This window comes from Ochotona princeps, chromosome 13, assembly GCF_030435755.1.
Source record: "Ochotona princeps isolate mOchPri1 chromosome 13, mOchPri1.hap1, whole genome shotgun sequence".
NCBI classification, from domain to species: domain Eukaryota; kingdom Metazoa; phylum Chordata; class Mammalia; order Lagomorpha; family Ochotonidae; genus Ochotona; species Ochotona princeps.
The window spans coordinates 66478153-66492825 of NC_080844.1; the positions used below are offsets into that span (position 1 = coordinate 66478153).

Consider the following 14673-nt stretch of genomic DNA (forward strand, 5'->3'; position numbering starts at 1 on the left):
ACGGAGAGCTGGAAGGGACCCTGTTGAAGGCTGGTTGTGAATGAAGGGAGCTTTTCATCGTGATAAAAGGGTGTTGAGACAACCCTGAGCAATACGACGAAGGGGGGTATTTTGTCTGGGGCTGTAGTAAGAATTAGCAGCTGCCTCCTGTTAACTAGAAAACTAACTCGTCTCCCCCTCTCTCCTTTGTCTTTCAGATTATAGCCTTTGCGTTCCCTTGGTGAGTACACACTTTTTAAAATTTTCTCTGGTGGGTAATTAACAGTCAAAACAATGTGCGGGATGTACCTGTTTTCTGAGCGTTGTTTTCTTGAGAGAGAGAAGGCCCCAAGGTTCGTGTGTTGCGGCTGAGTTGTATGTGTGCTCCAGTGGATGCGCGGTTCTGGGCTGACTGCCTGGCTCCGTTGCTCGTGTCCTGGAACACAGTGCTGAGGTTACAGTTGCCATCTGCGCCCCGTTTGCCGCCTGCTTATCTCCTTCATGCACACATTGCACCCTGCTCAGGGAGCACCTGACATGTTGATGGTAATTGCTTTTGAAGTTGACCTGCTGTGGGGAAAATGCTGGAAGGGAACTTGTCTGGGTTGTACTCTGGGTAAAAGGAGCGTGCATGTCACGTAATTTTATGCAAGTTGGGGGGCCAGGTAACTGCAAACTTCTAAGGACTTTGATGTCCTTAGAAAATGAAAACTTCAAACAGCATAGGTTTTTGTGATCTACTTAGCTAGTTTAATACTGTTGATTTTTCTAAAAAGAGCGAGGGAGGAAAATCGCAGATGCTACCAGTGTGTGCCTTGTCGCAGCCCAGGGGCGCTGGCCATCGGCAGTTTGTGTTTCTAGAATTGCAGCCTCATCTGTGACTCTGTCCTGGAGTTCACTTGAGGTCAGTGGGCCTGGTCTTGCCCCTTCGCCATAACCCCTTGCTGGTCCCTCTTCTAGGCTGAGCTCCCTTCTAGGCATCAACACATGTGGCTCCCCTGCTGTGGGCAGGTGCTTCTTGCTGCCAAGACACTTCACCTGTTTGGGTAAGGCCCGCTGGAAGCAACTAGTCATCACTTGTGCTGAGGAGGGCAGACTCCGTACCACCTGTGAGCTAGCCTTGCTGTCCTTGTCCTCCATGGAGCGGCTTGGCCATTGTTGATTCTAAAAGGCCTCCTCCAGGTGGGGCACCTACGAGACAGATCAGGTGCTGGCACCGTGGCACAGCAGGATAACTTTGAGCTATGATGCCAGCATCCAATACTGGGCACCGGTTGGAGCTCCAGCCACTCTGCTTCTGACCCAGCTGCCTGTTAATGCACCTTGGGCAGTGGCAGAAGGTGGTTCCAGTATTTGGACTCTGCAACCCACATGGGAGACCAGGATGGAGTTCCGGGCTCTTGTCACACACTGTGCCTGCTGGCTCTGCCCTGCAGGTCTGTGTCCTGCCGAGAGACAGGGTGAAGATCGTGGGTGCTTACCAGCATGATTTTTGCTCCCCTTGGCTCTATCCCTACACATCAGCCTTGCCTTCCATCTGGTCTAGGATTTCCTTGCTTCTTGGCAGGTCTGCCCACTGCTTGCCAGGTCAGCAGCTCTGCACAGAGGGCTGTGTGTTCTCTACAGCATGGCAAGCAAGCCAGGAAGAGGGTGGCTAAGTCCCCCTTGGGGGATGCCTGCAGTCTGTAGCAGAGTCAGAGCACCAGCTGGGGTGCCAGCACCTCCGCTTGCTTCCAGCTTCCTGCTAAAGCGTTCTGGAAGGCAGCAAATGATGGCCCAAATGCTTGGGTTCCTGGTCACCCATGGGGGAGATTCAGCTGGAGTGCCCATCTCCCGGCTTCAAGCTGGCCCAGCCCTGGCTGTTGCAAGCGTTAGAAGAATGAGCTAGCAAATGAGGGAATCTCAGTTTCTCTTTGACCTTGATAGACAGATTAGCTTATTTTTATTTAAACAAAGAGTTACCAAAGGAGAAGGAGAGACAGAGAAAGGTATTCCATCTGCTAGTTCCTTCCCCTAAAAGGCTGCAGTGGCTGGAGTGGGGCAGGTCTGAAGCCAGGAACTTCACTTGGGTCTCCCACGTTGGGTGCAGAGGCCTGAGAACCTGAGTCATCTTCTACTGCTTTCCCAGACCGTTAGCAGGGAGCGGGATCAGAAGTGGAACAGCCAGGGCTCGAACCAGTATCCATAGGGTATGGTGTGCCAGCACTGTAGTCAAAGGCTTAACCTAATGTGCCAGCCCCTCTGTTTGACTTTAAAGTGGATGAAAATAAATCGCCAAGTTTTTTGTTTTTGAAAGCCGTGAGAGATTCAGAAGTTTCTGTCCTGCCCCTACGTGATGAGCACTGGTCAGTAGTTGGCGTCTTGAACCTCGCTGTTTCTACCGTGGGTGCTTGGTGGGCACGGCAGCTTTGGACAGCACCCCTCCCCTAGCTGCAGAGTCCTCCTCTCAGGAGGAAGATAACATTCTGCTTTAGGGATTGCTGGGTTCCTGCAATAAAAGTGCCTGTGATTTTAGGCATCTTTCTCGTGGATGTGAGCACAGTATCCCTAACTCCCACTGCCCGTCCCACTGCCCTAACTCCCACTGCCTTCGCTTGGAATCTTCCTGCTGGGCCCTCAGGGTGGTGTAGCCAGCTGGTCTTGGGGCCTGCTGCGGAGTCATTGCCAAGTGTTTATCCTTGGCCCAGAGCGTCAGCATTGCAGTCCCGAGAATGGAGCTTACCTCGAACTTGTAGGTTTAGCTGGAGTGGGGAAGCTCACTGAGGCTGGAGGCTGCATCGCAGGCCGCCATCCTGGGCAGGTGGGCAGCCCGCTGAGGAGCCAGGAGGTGCCAGGCCGTGTGAACTGCCCCCGCTCTGGTTTCTCCGTGGTTGCCTGGGCCTGTGCTGAGTGCTGCTCCTACCATTAGCATCACCACTGGATGGTGGTGACTGCCTCTGACCTCTGAAGTCCACGTGTAACTGGGTTGGAATTTTATATCAATGGGGAATGGACACCAAGAGGAGGTCCTTTTACTAGAAATAAACCCTGAGCTTTCATATAATAGAAAAAATTCTGCATTAATATTTTATTTTCAAAAAATAAAAATAAAAAATCAACTCTTACTCCCCTGCTGAGTGGAGTTAGGAAGAGTCTTTGCAGCAAAGCCAGTAAAGGTCACGTTTCCCTTATTGTTTTGTGAGCCTTTGCACTGGACACTAGGGTTGTGGGGCTAACTCTGAAGGTCATATTAATAATCACATGGAGCCCCAGTTCCATGGAGAAGGCATGCAACTGTGGGCGCTCTGTTACATGACATTTAATCTGATGGGATTTAAGTAATAAACATTTATAAAAGACATAAAATTAAGATTTAAAGATTTTCTCCAGATTTTGTGAGGTCTTACATTGTTATACTGTGTCTGTTGGTCAGTGAAATGAAAGTGCTCTAACTTGGGTGTCTGACTTTAATCACTGGAAACATCAGCAGAGCAAAGAAAGTGCCGTGGGATTGCTCCCGGCACGTGGCTGTGAATTTTCTCTTTAGCCTCACCTGGGATGGTCGTCCATAGCCAGGTCGTCTTTATTCGTGTTCGCTTCTTCCTCTTTCATCTTGAACAAACGTGATTTCTTTTTTCAAACATTTTTCTTTCTTTGTGTTGGTCCACACAGTTACCATGACAAAGAAAAGAAAAAGTAAGAAAACAGTGTTGAGATGAGGCGTGGGAGCTTGGTGTACGTTCAGGTGGGGCAGGTGGAGTGGCCCTTCCGGCCACAGTGGCCGGGGGTGCCGGTGGAGCAGGGGGCCGGGGCTGCCTTCTCAGAAGGAAAGGAGAAAGCTGACGTGCACAGCACAGAAAAACAATAGAACATCCCCAGGTCTTTGATTATCCCTGGGGCCACCTTCGGTTTCCTCGCTGGCCCCTGCCTGTGGCCCCTGCCTGTGGCTGAAGCGGGCGGCCAGGAGCAATGGGAGGAAGAAGACCTCTGGGTCTGGGAGTGACAGAGGAACCGTGCCTCTATTTCCCTTCCCATTTTCCTGCCCGGGAATGTTTCTGCCTTCCTCCAGGAAGTCCCTCTTGAGCCTACGAGGGGCGCGTGGGTCATAGGGCCAAGGCAGGGCTGGTTAATCAGAGTTTCCACTGAGAGAAAACGGAACTCTGACTCCCATATAAACCCTCGTTACTGCTCTGCGCGCGTCCAGCGCCGCCTCTGGATCTGGCTTCTGGACTCTGCGTCCCAGTTCGTAGGAAACATGGCTCCTCCCAGGCCGGAGTTCTTCCCCAGAGTCACCCCCCGGGGACAAGAGGTAAAGCGGGATCTCAGTGGGACTCTTCCTGTCACTCCGGATTTATGTCATGGCCGCTTGCACCATGAGCTCTAAAGTGTTCAACTCTGGTATCCTGGGGCTTCTGCATGTAATTTGCTGCTAGATAATTATATTTTGGAACAATTTCACAATCGCTTGAGTTGATTTTGGCCCGGGTTCCCAACTGTTTCCCTGTATTATCTGACAACCACTTTAAATTTTTAAAGTTGGTTAAAGAGTATGGCTTGAAATGCTGTCTATGGCAACAGTTCTACCTTGGTCAACTGTGCCCCGAGCAGGAGACCCGGGGCGTCTGTTTCAGGAAACCACGGCTAAGCCAGCACAGCTCAGCCTGTAGCTCCCTGGGTGACAAAGGGGCTGGTGGGTTGCCAGCCGGCCAGCCATCAAAGCTGAGTTTCGTGCTTGTAGACTAGTTCCCAACTATTGCTGGGCACTGGGCTGGGTGGGTGGGACCTGAAAATTCCACCTATTGTAAGGGGACGTTTCCTCTTTTTATCATCCAAACCTCCCTCTCAATTTTCCTTAATATGACATGGTATTGTGGCTTACAGTAGCACCCTGACAGAGAGAAAGCCGTGCCTGGCAGCTGGGCAGTGGGCTGGCCTGCAAGGAGCTTGCCTTCGGCTAGTGGGACTGGACGCCCCTTCTGCCTCAGGCTTTCGGGCTGTGCCATCCATGCTGGGGACGTGAGTGCCGTCGTCAGCTCAGATTCTTGCCAATTGCTGCAGGCGTGGCGTTACTCACATCGATGGGTCTTCGGAGGGTCCAGTGGGAGCCAGAGTGATTTCTCAGATCCGCTGGCTGCTGTGTTAGCCATGAGTTCGGTCCCAGTGGTCCCGGGGTCTCAGCCTGTCCTGCAGCTTGTCCCACGGGCACTGCACGCAGCAGCAGATGAAGGGGCAGTCTGCTCCCAGTTGGCCAATTGGAAGGGCATTGTGACAGCTGCTTGTGTGTCATGCACAGCCTGGTGTAAAGTATTTAGCATGTTAGAAAAAGAAAGCGCCCTGGGGAATCCCTGAGCAAAAATGCCGCTCATCACGGATTCTCTGAGTAGATTTTCTTCTCGCTTTGCATAGAAATGAACATAAGCAAAGCAGCAAAAATAGGATTGCGTTGTGTGGGGTGAGGACTGATTGAATTCTAACACGTTGTAAAAATGTGTTGACGATATTTAACTAATTCTGAACAACTAGCATAACTGATCCGCCCCCAGAAATGGTGTAGATTCCACGTTCAAATGCAGTGTGTACGTGTGTCGCGTTGCCATGTTGCCGAGAAGTGAATGCTTTTTAAATATCTTCTTGGTGCAAGAAGCAGGACTTGATCCAGTTCCTGTTTTGCCAAATAAATGCCTTATACTTAAAAAACATAAATCGCATTTGTGATAAGACACAGGCACATGGAGCTTTTGTAATTTATCTCACTGGGGAGTCATAGGCATCTGGGGTGGTCTGGGTGTGCACCTTCACCCCCAGGGGAGGCAGAGAGCAGAGACCCTGCAGGCTGCGGACCTGAGGGCACAGGACGGGCCTGTGCCCCCAGTTCTTCCAGCAGCAGGCAGAGTGCAGTGCCACCAGCCAAGGTGAGGGCTGGTCCTGCCCCCAGGGACAGTCTCTGGAAAGCATTGTTTTCCAGCCACGCCAGTGACAGAGATGTTCACAAATCACAGCATCGCCTGGGGCTTCTGCAAGTAGATGGCTGCTAGATCATTATGTTTTGGAATAATTTTACGATCCTTGGAGTTGATCTTGGCTCTGGTTCCCCAGCTATTTCCCGGGCTATCTGCTGACCACATCTCCTTTTCTAATCTCTCTGTGCGCACTCGCCAGACTTCCTTCCAGCAAGGCCAGGAGTTGGTCTGTCTGCTCACTGAACCTTCAGGTTTGTGCTGCAGGCTCCTAAGAGCACAAGGTCTTGCAAAATGAAGGGGTTGGTGTGAGCTGTAACTTCAGGAAGTCGCGCATGTTGGGCTGATGACTGAGGGCTTTCTCTGGTTGGTTAGAAGTATGTGTCCGCACGGGAGCCCAGGGAGGAACAGACTGGACAGGGCTGAGTGGAGTGGTGCAGACATGAAGGTCTGTGATCCCGGGCGGTGTTCTTCTGGCTTTACAGTTCAGAGCGGGAATTTCCGGGAAGCCATTACAGCTGCAACATCCATCCCCACCTGCCGGGTGATGTTTGTGTTCTGGGATGTTGAAGCCTCCGTGGTCTTGGCCTTGGGAAGCCAGCTGCTGATGTCGGCTCTTGCTTGTCTCTCGCTGGCTTCTGCTGCCTTCCTGCCTCCCAAAGAAGCAGGAACACAGAAGGGAAGGTTTTGTGAATGGAAAAAATCTATGTGAAAAAGCAGGCAGGTTCTTTCCATGGCGTTCGTGTTGCTTATGGGTGGGAAGTAGAAGTTGGGAACCCGTGGGCTTTAATGGCAAGACTCGGTTGATAAATAAAGCGTCTTTCCCTGCCCTTCTAAGCCCTGTTCCACGGGTTGTGGGATGACTGATCTGATGAGTGTATGGGGCCTCATTGGAAACCATGGAAACCCAGGCGGCCGCTCCCCTCTGTGGGGGCGTGCCCTTGGAAGGCAGGGCACGTGCCGCCTAGCTGCTGCTAGGAGCCGGACCCCCTCCGCAGGCATCACCACTTGCCAGCCTCACGTTGGCTTCCATCCAGTCCAAAGCCAACACCGACGTTCTGCTAGGCGGTTTTCCATGGTGGGCGGACTGATCTAATTCTTAATGAGTGATTCACTACCCTCTGCTCTGTGTTTTCCTCCTGCGAGCTGAGAATTAAGTCATGTTTCCTTAAAAAAAAAAAAAAAAAAGTTATTTTGGATGTAGCCTGAGGGTGGTGTGGGGACAAAAGGCCTTGGTCACAGTGCTTAAGAGACTGCGTGGAGCCTCACTGGGCACAAAGGATGTGGCAGAGCTGTTTCCTGCCGTGACATCTTCCAGGAGGAGCTGATGTCATCAACAAGTCAAGAATATTTCTTGCTATAGAAATGTTTATAAAATGGTATGAGTTTTTTCGGGGAGTTTTTGTTGGAGGCTTTGTGCACACCCACCCGGGTGGGGAGCCGTGTTGGGAGGGAAGGCTGCCAGTGTCATCCATATCACGTCCTGTGGGCATGCTGTGGACTCCAGCAGCCTCCGTTGCCCAGCTGGGCTCGGTGCGCACCTGGGGGGCTTGGCGCCTCCTGAGCCATCCAGCTCCTCTCCCTGGCCACAGTCCTCTTCAGTGGTCCTCCGCCCGAAGGTGTGAGCCACTCAGCCGTGGAAAGAGACCCTCCCACCTGGCCTGAGCACAAACAAGGGAACAGCCCTGGCACTTCAGGCGCTTGAGACTAGATTCGACCAGACAGTACCCAGAACCACAGAGATGCGAACCTGCCCCTGTGTTGTCAGAGGTGGCAGGAGGGGCTGCAGACAGTGTGAGAGATGGGAGGGCAGGTGGACCATGCAGTGGCCTGGTCAGGATGAAATGAGAGTCACGGAGGAGCAGAGGCTGGGCTTGGAGAGCAGCAGGAGGCTGTGCGTCTCTGCTAACCTGCTATGGGCTGCCATGGCATCACCTTGAATAGGCATTGGTCTCCTTAACGCCCCGGGGTGTGGGGTAGGAGCGACCAGTGCAAGGCTTACTGTGGGTGGCGCAGGAAGTCTGCTGCAAGTGGGGATGCTAAGCCTCACAGGGCAGCAGCCAGGGGAGGATCTGGGCTAGCCCAGTAGGCGGCCTCTCCGATTGACAGTCTTCAGGGAGGTGAGGGAGGCTGGACAGCTGCACCCACAGAGCTCCTGGGGACCTTCCCAGGACCAGGCCAGATGTGGCATAGTACCCTGGACTGCTGCTGGAGCTGCTATCTCAGACCCACAAATACCAAGTCAGAAATCTATTGAAGACAGCCTCAGACATCCTGAACCCCAAGGATTCACTCTAGTGGTTAAAAACACCTGCATCCCGTGGTGGATGGCCTGGGTGTAAGTCCCTCCTCCCCTGCGCTTGCAGTACTCGCTTCCTGTACCCTGAGGTGGGGGATGTGCAGGAAGTGATGGCTCAAGCAGCTGTGCCCTTGCCACTCCCATGGGAAACCTGGATTGAGTTCCCGACTCCTGGCCTGGCCAAGCCCTGGCTGTTCCAGGCATTTAGGGAGTGAATCAGTGAATAGAACATCTTCCTCCTTTTTTCTCTCTTCCTCCATGCTTCTCCACCTTTCAAGTAAATAAATACAAATTCCTTTTGAAAAGAAAATAAAAATACTTCCCATGGAGCCTAAGAACAAGGCTGACACTCAAGCCCAGGTGTCTGGTCAGAAAACCTGGTGCCATGGAACCAGTGTGGTCCCTGGCCAGGAAGCTGAGGGCCACTGCTGGGCGTTGGCGAGGCCGTTGGAAACCGAAGCATTCACTGCTCACTGGAGCACGTGGTCCCCTGGCTGAGATACATCTCAGAGATAAAGATACTAAGTTGTTGTGTGTCAGGTGATTCTGACACACTGCACAGAGCACTTCCACGGAGGGCATTGCTGTGTCTCCAGGATATTGGGAGACGCTGGAAGTTGCCATGAGTCTCAAGATTCTGCAGAGGATTGAAAAAAACAGTCCCCGAAATTCTAAGTGAGATTCCAAGCAAGACAGAGCACCCAGCAGCAGTCGTGTTGCTGGCCTGTGGCTCAGACCCATAGCTAGGGGCTGGTTTGAAGTCACGGCTGAAGATAACCCAGTACTAACCTTGAGTGATGAACAGTCAGCCTCAATGGCCAGAGAGGCAGGGCCAGCAGGTCAGTTGTAGAAAATGCACATTTCCCTCCTCCTGTTTTCTGCTTTCCCCTTGAATTCTATAACACGGGACAGCTCAGGCTGGGCTGGCTTACCAAGGGCTAGAAAACAACGGGTCTGGCTCCAAGGCCTCCCTGGGATGTGGGGTGCAGGTGCAGGGTCTAGCTCCTGGAGGACAAGCGATGAGTCCCCAGGGCTTGTCCAGCACCAAGCAGATGTCAGACCTCTCAGAAGGAGTGAATGAAGGAACGGACAAGAGGCAGGGTAGGGAGCAGGCCAGTCTGTCACAGCATCTCCTCAGCACCCGGAGCAGCACTTAATGGCAAGAGGGTCAGCTGCAAAGAATGCAGGGTCACTTGTTCATGAAGCAACGGATGGCTTTTCCTTTGTTCTGTGTGCTCTCTGGAACTGCGCATGCTTGTTTTTGCCTTTGGTTTAATGGCTTCCCCCAGGGCACCAGGATACTTGGAGGCCTTGGACTTGGCAGGTGCAGGGTGCACACCCTGCTCTGGCCCTCTCTGTGCCCATCCTGCAGAGGTGGTAGCAGCTGCTGCTGCTCCTTGGAGGCTAGGAAGTGACATGGAAGAGCATATCCGGCGGGTCAGGCAGAGGTGGACCGGGTGGATTAGGTGGACCCTGGCATTGGTGCCACTGCCAGCCAAGGTTTACCTGTAAACTTCAGAGATGAAATTATCCTGCCACTTGCTAAGGCAGCAGGGGCCTTCTGAGTGTGGGGCCTGAGCAGCCACTGTATTCTCACACCCGGGGGCAGCCTGGGGCCAGAAGGTGGTGGTTTGGGGTGGGATGCTCACCCTACAGTGGGGGGTACTGGGTAGCTGCGTTCGCACTGGGGCTGGAGCTCTGCCTGACCCCATTGGAATGTCTGGAAGGGCCTGCTGACCCTTGCGGAGCCTGACCCTGGGGTCAGTCCCAGCTCACTTTCTGCCACCCACTTTGGTCATGAAAACACCACTCTTTGGAGCTGTGCATTTGTTCATCCTGTCCCTTGCTTGGGGGGTCTTGTCCCTCTCCCCTCACCCACTAGAGTTCAGATGACACAGGTGGCCATGATGTCTAGAAGAGCGAATGAATGAACATGACTCAATGCTTTCTACACAGCCTTATATCCTCTTTGCAGCCAGCTGAATGCAAAAATATCCTTGCAGTCAGCTCTCACCCCGTGTGACTCAGCAAAGCCTTGAGGCTTGCTCTGTCCAGCCCCAGGCTGGCTGCAGCAACTGCTCTCAGCAATGTGACCACTCTGTTTGTTTTGCTGCGTGGTTTAGCAGGCAGATGCTGAGTGCCCACCTTGGCCTTTCTGGGTCCCTCTCTGTCTGGAAGAGAGCCTGACCCATTCCAGATCTGCACACTGGGCCGGGACTGCGCATCCCAGTTCTGGTGCTTGGTGACAGCACCTTCCCAGGGTTCCTGGGAGCTGGGGATCCACACATCCAGCAGAGCCACCCAGCCATGACCGTCTGTCTCAAGAAGGGATCATGCAAGGATGGATCCCGAGGTGAGCCCCTGTGCCAGCTGGAGCCTGCTTCCCCAGTGCTGCCATGCTGCCGCTTACCAAGGCGAAGGAACAGCACCTGGCAAGAGCGGAATGTCCAGGATGGGCTGGACATGGGGCCTCAGGCCCTGAGAGGAGAACCAAGTGTGTCTCCTAGTGTGTGGGTTCTGAATTCTGAGAGGTCCAGGGTCCCTGTGAAATGAGCTACTCTTTCTGGGAAAGATAGTGGGAGACGGTGCGAGCATGGAGCAGGCTGTGCTGTGGGCTGTACTGTCCGGTTTTCTTGCTGCCCCTCCCTGCCTTGCCCTGGACACCCATGGGGTTCTGTGCCTCCTGCTGAACTCAGCAGAAGCCCAGGTCAGCAGGAGGAGGGTGGAGGTGCCTGGTGGAGAAGCAGCCTGCAATCAGCAGATGTGGAACTGTGGCAGAGTCCAGAAATGCCAGTTGCCAGGCCCATGTACGTCTTGGGGAATGCTGGAGATGAGGTACATCCAAGCCCACAGGGAAAGGAGCAAAGAGGCAGCACTTGATTCTGAATTTAATTCTGTGGCCGTAGCCTGCAAAATTGTCATTGTCAATCTTCACTTGTACAGGGCGGGACAGGGGGTGCTCCCATTCACAGATGACAAATAATGCTGAGTTCCTGTGCCACACACTGGGTCCGTTTGAGCTGGCTTCATTCCATTGGCACACTTCAGTCTTGTTCACATGACTTTCTAATGTTTTCATCAGTCACCCAAATCACCCACCTTCTTCAGGACTTGGAGGAGAGCAGCAGGGCTGCAGCTTCTTCCAGGAGGGACATAGCAGTTCCTGGAAGCTACCTGGGTCCAGGTGCACCTGCTCACCTTCCCTTCTGAGTTGAGAACTGGGACTGGTTCAGTCCTGTCCAGTTACATGTGGATGCACTGGACTTGAATGTGTCCCATCTGACCCTGGGTTTCTGCTGCTGACATCCAAATCCTATATGATTCCAACTCCCCTGGCCGCCTTGAAAATCGAGGAGGTGACTGCGTGTCGGCCCACCTCCAGGGAAGGAAGGTGTCTGCCAGGTCTTGAGTACCTCTGACGTCAGCTCTGCCTGGACCAGCCCGCCTCACTCCAGGGGCCTGCACACAGAGGCACTGACTCAGAGGCCCAGCACTTTCTGTTCCTGTGGGTCAGACTCATAGCACGAGAGCTTGGCTCGTGCTCCACACCCACACCGCTTGTTTACAAGTGCAGGGTGTCCACAGCTGTGATTTCATCAGCAGCGTTTTGCAGGAGATGGCTAGAAAGACCTCTGAGGAAGTGGGCATCCCAAGCCGCCGTGGTTTATGATTGATTCTTCCGGGTGGGGTGACAGGATGGCTGGAAAGAACACTGCTGGGAGCTGCGGTAAATTTGCTGGGTGTCAAAGGAAAATTGTCAGGGCACAAACCTAATCATTCCTGCACGCCTCATCTAGCATTCTGCCTGTGCTCACCCTGACCGTGCTCGGCCTGGAAGAACATCCCAGACCACCTTGAACGGAATGGAGTTGACCTTTGTTTCTAGGATCTGTGTTAGCATGAGAGAGGGAGCCAGCTGCCTCCGCCTCCTGAGCCGCCAGCTTTGGTGTCGGAGCTGAGGTCTCTGGGTAAATTCGTGTCAAGGACATCTTGCTGCTAGCCATCAGTGTGATTCGCTTTTTGTTTGAGGATGATGTCAAGTCCCCTGGGTTATTCCCGGAGTGGACGCTGAGCAATGAGTGATGTCTAATTATTTGGGAGGGAGAGGGCTCCTCTAAGGACATGCAGTGTCAGCAGCTTTTGTTGCTTGGCAACCTGTAACTTCACCTGTTCCATGAAGGCGGGTTAAAGGGCCACAGATGCGCTTCAGACCGCAGCACACTAAGGGGAAACCCTTCCAAGCTGGCCTGTGAAATCCTGCCTTCTGCAGCAGAGGGCAGACGCCTGGGGGAGCGCCTGGGCACGCAGCACACACAGGGCTCCCTTTTTCCTGCATCGTAGTAGCTGCTGAGTGGAAGTATTCGCCTGGAACCCCTTCCGGATCCCCCACACGGGTGACAGGAGCCCCTTTACTTGAGGCTACATCTGCTGCCTGTCTCTCAGGGTATGCCTTAACAGAAAGTCACAGTGCTGGGACCTCAGCAGGCACCACAAGGCCCATCCCTCAAGTTGCCATCTCCAAGTGAAGAACTCACTTGGACTTTCTCGGCGGTTACAGCTCTGGCACTTCCATGAGCCCCATGGCAGAACTTCCTGACCATCTGCCAGGCCTGCCAGCTGGGCTTCTGCCCTCTGCCGCTCTTCACGTCAGCTACTCACTCTGAGCAAACTCTTCCTCTGTGCAAAGAGGAATCAGTGTGGAGCTCAAGCCACAAATTTTTGGACTCGGTGCTCAAACATGAGCTGGAGTGTCCACACTGTGGCCAGTCGCCGCCATTGCCGCATGTCTCATTGATCTTTCAAGTGGGGGTGGACAGGCGTGCACCTGTTGGTGGCAGCCTCGGCTGCATTCCTCCCCATGCAGTTTTCTTTCTAAAGCACCAGGACTCTCAGCCTCAAGTCCGTGGGTCTTCAGCGTGCCATGGCAGCTTTCCACCACCTTTCTTTCTGGTCAAGGGTGGGCTTCTCACACTCCCACTTAGAGGTCCTGGTTTGGGGGACTTTGTCACTGAGTGGTGTACCGTGGCAGGTGCACATAGGCCAGCAGGTCATTCAGACCGTGGTCCCCAGGCAACATACCCACAGTGTCTCCGCCCTGGACATGGCTCGGGGCTCTGTCTCCTCAGGACTCCTGGGAATCACCGATTGCTCACGGGGTGACCTTCATGATTCTCTGAAGTCACTTTTCCGTGGAACTTTTCAGAGGTGCTGTGAGTGTGCCACGACTGGCCTGCTGTGGCTGCAGCACCTGCAACCCCGATGCTGTACTGGGAGGATGCTTAGCAGCGATGGAGCTGTGATGCTCTCTCCCAGAAGACCCACAGGGCTGCAGGAAGGGCCCATGTCTACAGCTTTCCCAACCGAGCCCGAGGGCCCTCTCCTCCCCTGGCAGCCTCCAGCCCTCCTTTCTACTCCCTTAGGCTTTGTGCAGGTGGCTTTGAATGGCCAGGCAGCTGTCAGGTGCCCTGGGGACCCTGACGCCTTTGCAGAGCATCCAGGGTGTCCTCTGCTGAGGATGTGTCCTCTGCTGAGGATCACAGACTGGGCGTGCCAGGCACCTGGCAGCAGGGACTTTCTGCCCAACTCCTTCCGGCAGCTGGTTGAGGGCAGGCTTTTCCATCCTGCCCATCATGATAGCAGAGTTCATGGTCCTTGCTGGTGGGAGGGAGAGTGGTCAGGTCATGTCCACTGACAATGTGGGAGACATTGCGACATGGACACCCTTGGTTCTGCCAAGCCTAGAGCTAGGACCTCCCTCTGTGCCTGTTGCAGAACCCGCCCTCCTGGGTGTGTGAAGCTATGAACACTCCCCTTCCCCCTCCTGACCCTGCCCCCCTCTAGGAGTCCTCATGCCTCGTCTCTGCACTCACACAGATAGGTTGCACAGAAGTTGTCTTTGTGTGGTTCTACGCTCCGGTCAGCTCAGTCAAGCCTTGCCAGCGTGCGCACACGGCACCCTGTGTACACTGCCAATTGTGAGATTTTATCCACAAGCTCCAGGAAATGAAATCTTGCAGGCAGCTGTGCCCTGCCTCTCTGCCCGCCTGCTCACCAGCTCCATCACTGGGAGCATGAACCAGTCTGTACCGTGTGTACTGGATGTGGATGTGTACTGGAACTGGATGATGGTTCTTCCACGCCGTGGCTGCTCCTGACGGCCACTTCCTGCATCAGCCAGAGCTGAGTTTTGTAGAACCACCTTCACAGCCACACACCATGCTCCAGCTCCATGATTTTGCCATTTCAAAGCGTCAGGCAAATTTCACCAGGCCCTGGCCAGTGATGTCCGAAAGTGGAGGCCGTCAAGGGTGGGATAGAAGGCTGGCGTTCACCTCTCTGCTCTCCCTACCTGACTCTCAGGGGTGTCAACAGGTGCTTCCCAGCCCATGGCGCTGACTACAACATAAATAGATACCCAGGGGATACCTGCTATGTGACTAACACAACACCAGCTGTAAC

At 53.8% G+C, this 14673-nt stretch overlaps 1 protein-coding gene across 3 annotated transcripts in view; it reads left to right on the forward strand.

Moving 5' to 3' along the window:
* The window catches only part of PTPRE (protein tyrosine phosphatase receptor type E), a 124055-nt gene that overhangs the window by 51249 nt on the left and 58133 nt on the right, over nucleotides 1–14673 (forward strand). For all 3 annotated transcript variants that reach the window (XM_058671024.1, XM_058671021.1, XM_058671020.1), the window contains exon 2: nucleotides 198–220. The gene's annotated coding sequence lies outside the window, so the exon portion shown is untranslated. The remainder of the gene's footprint in view (nucleotides 1–197; nucleotides 221–14673) is intronic.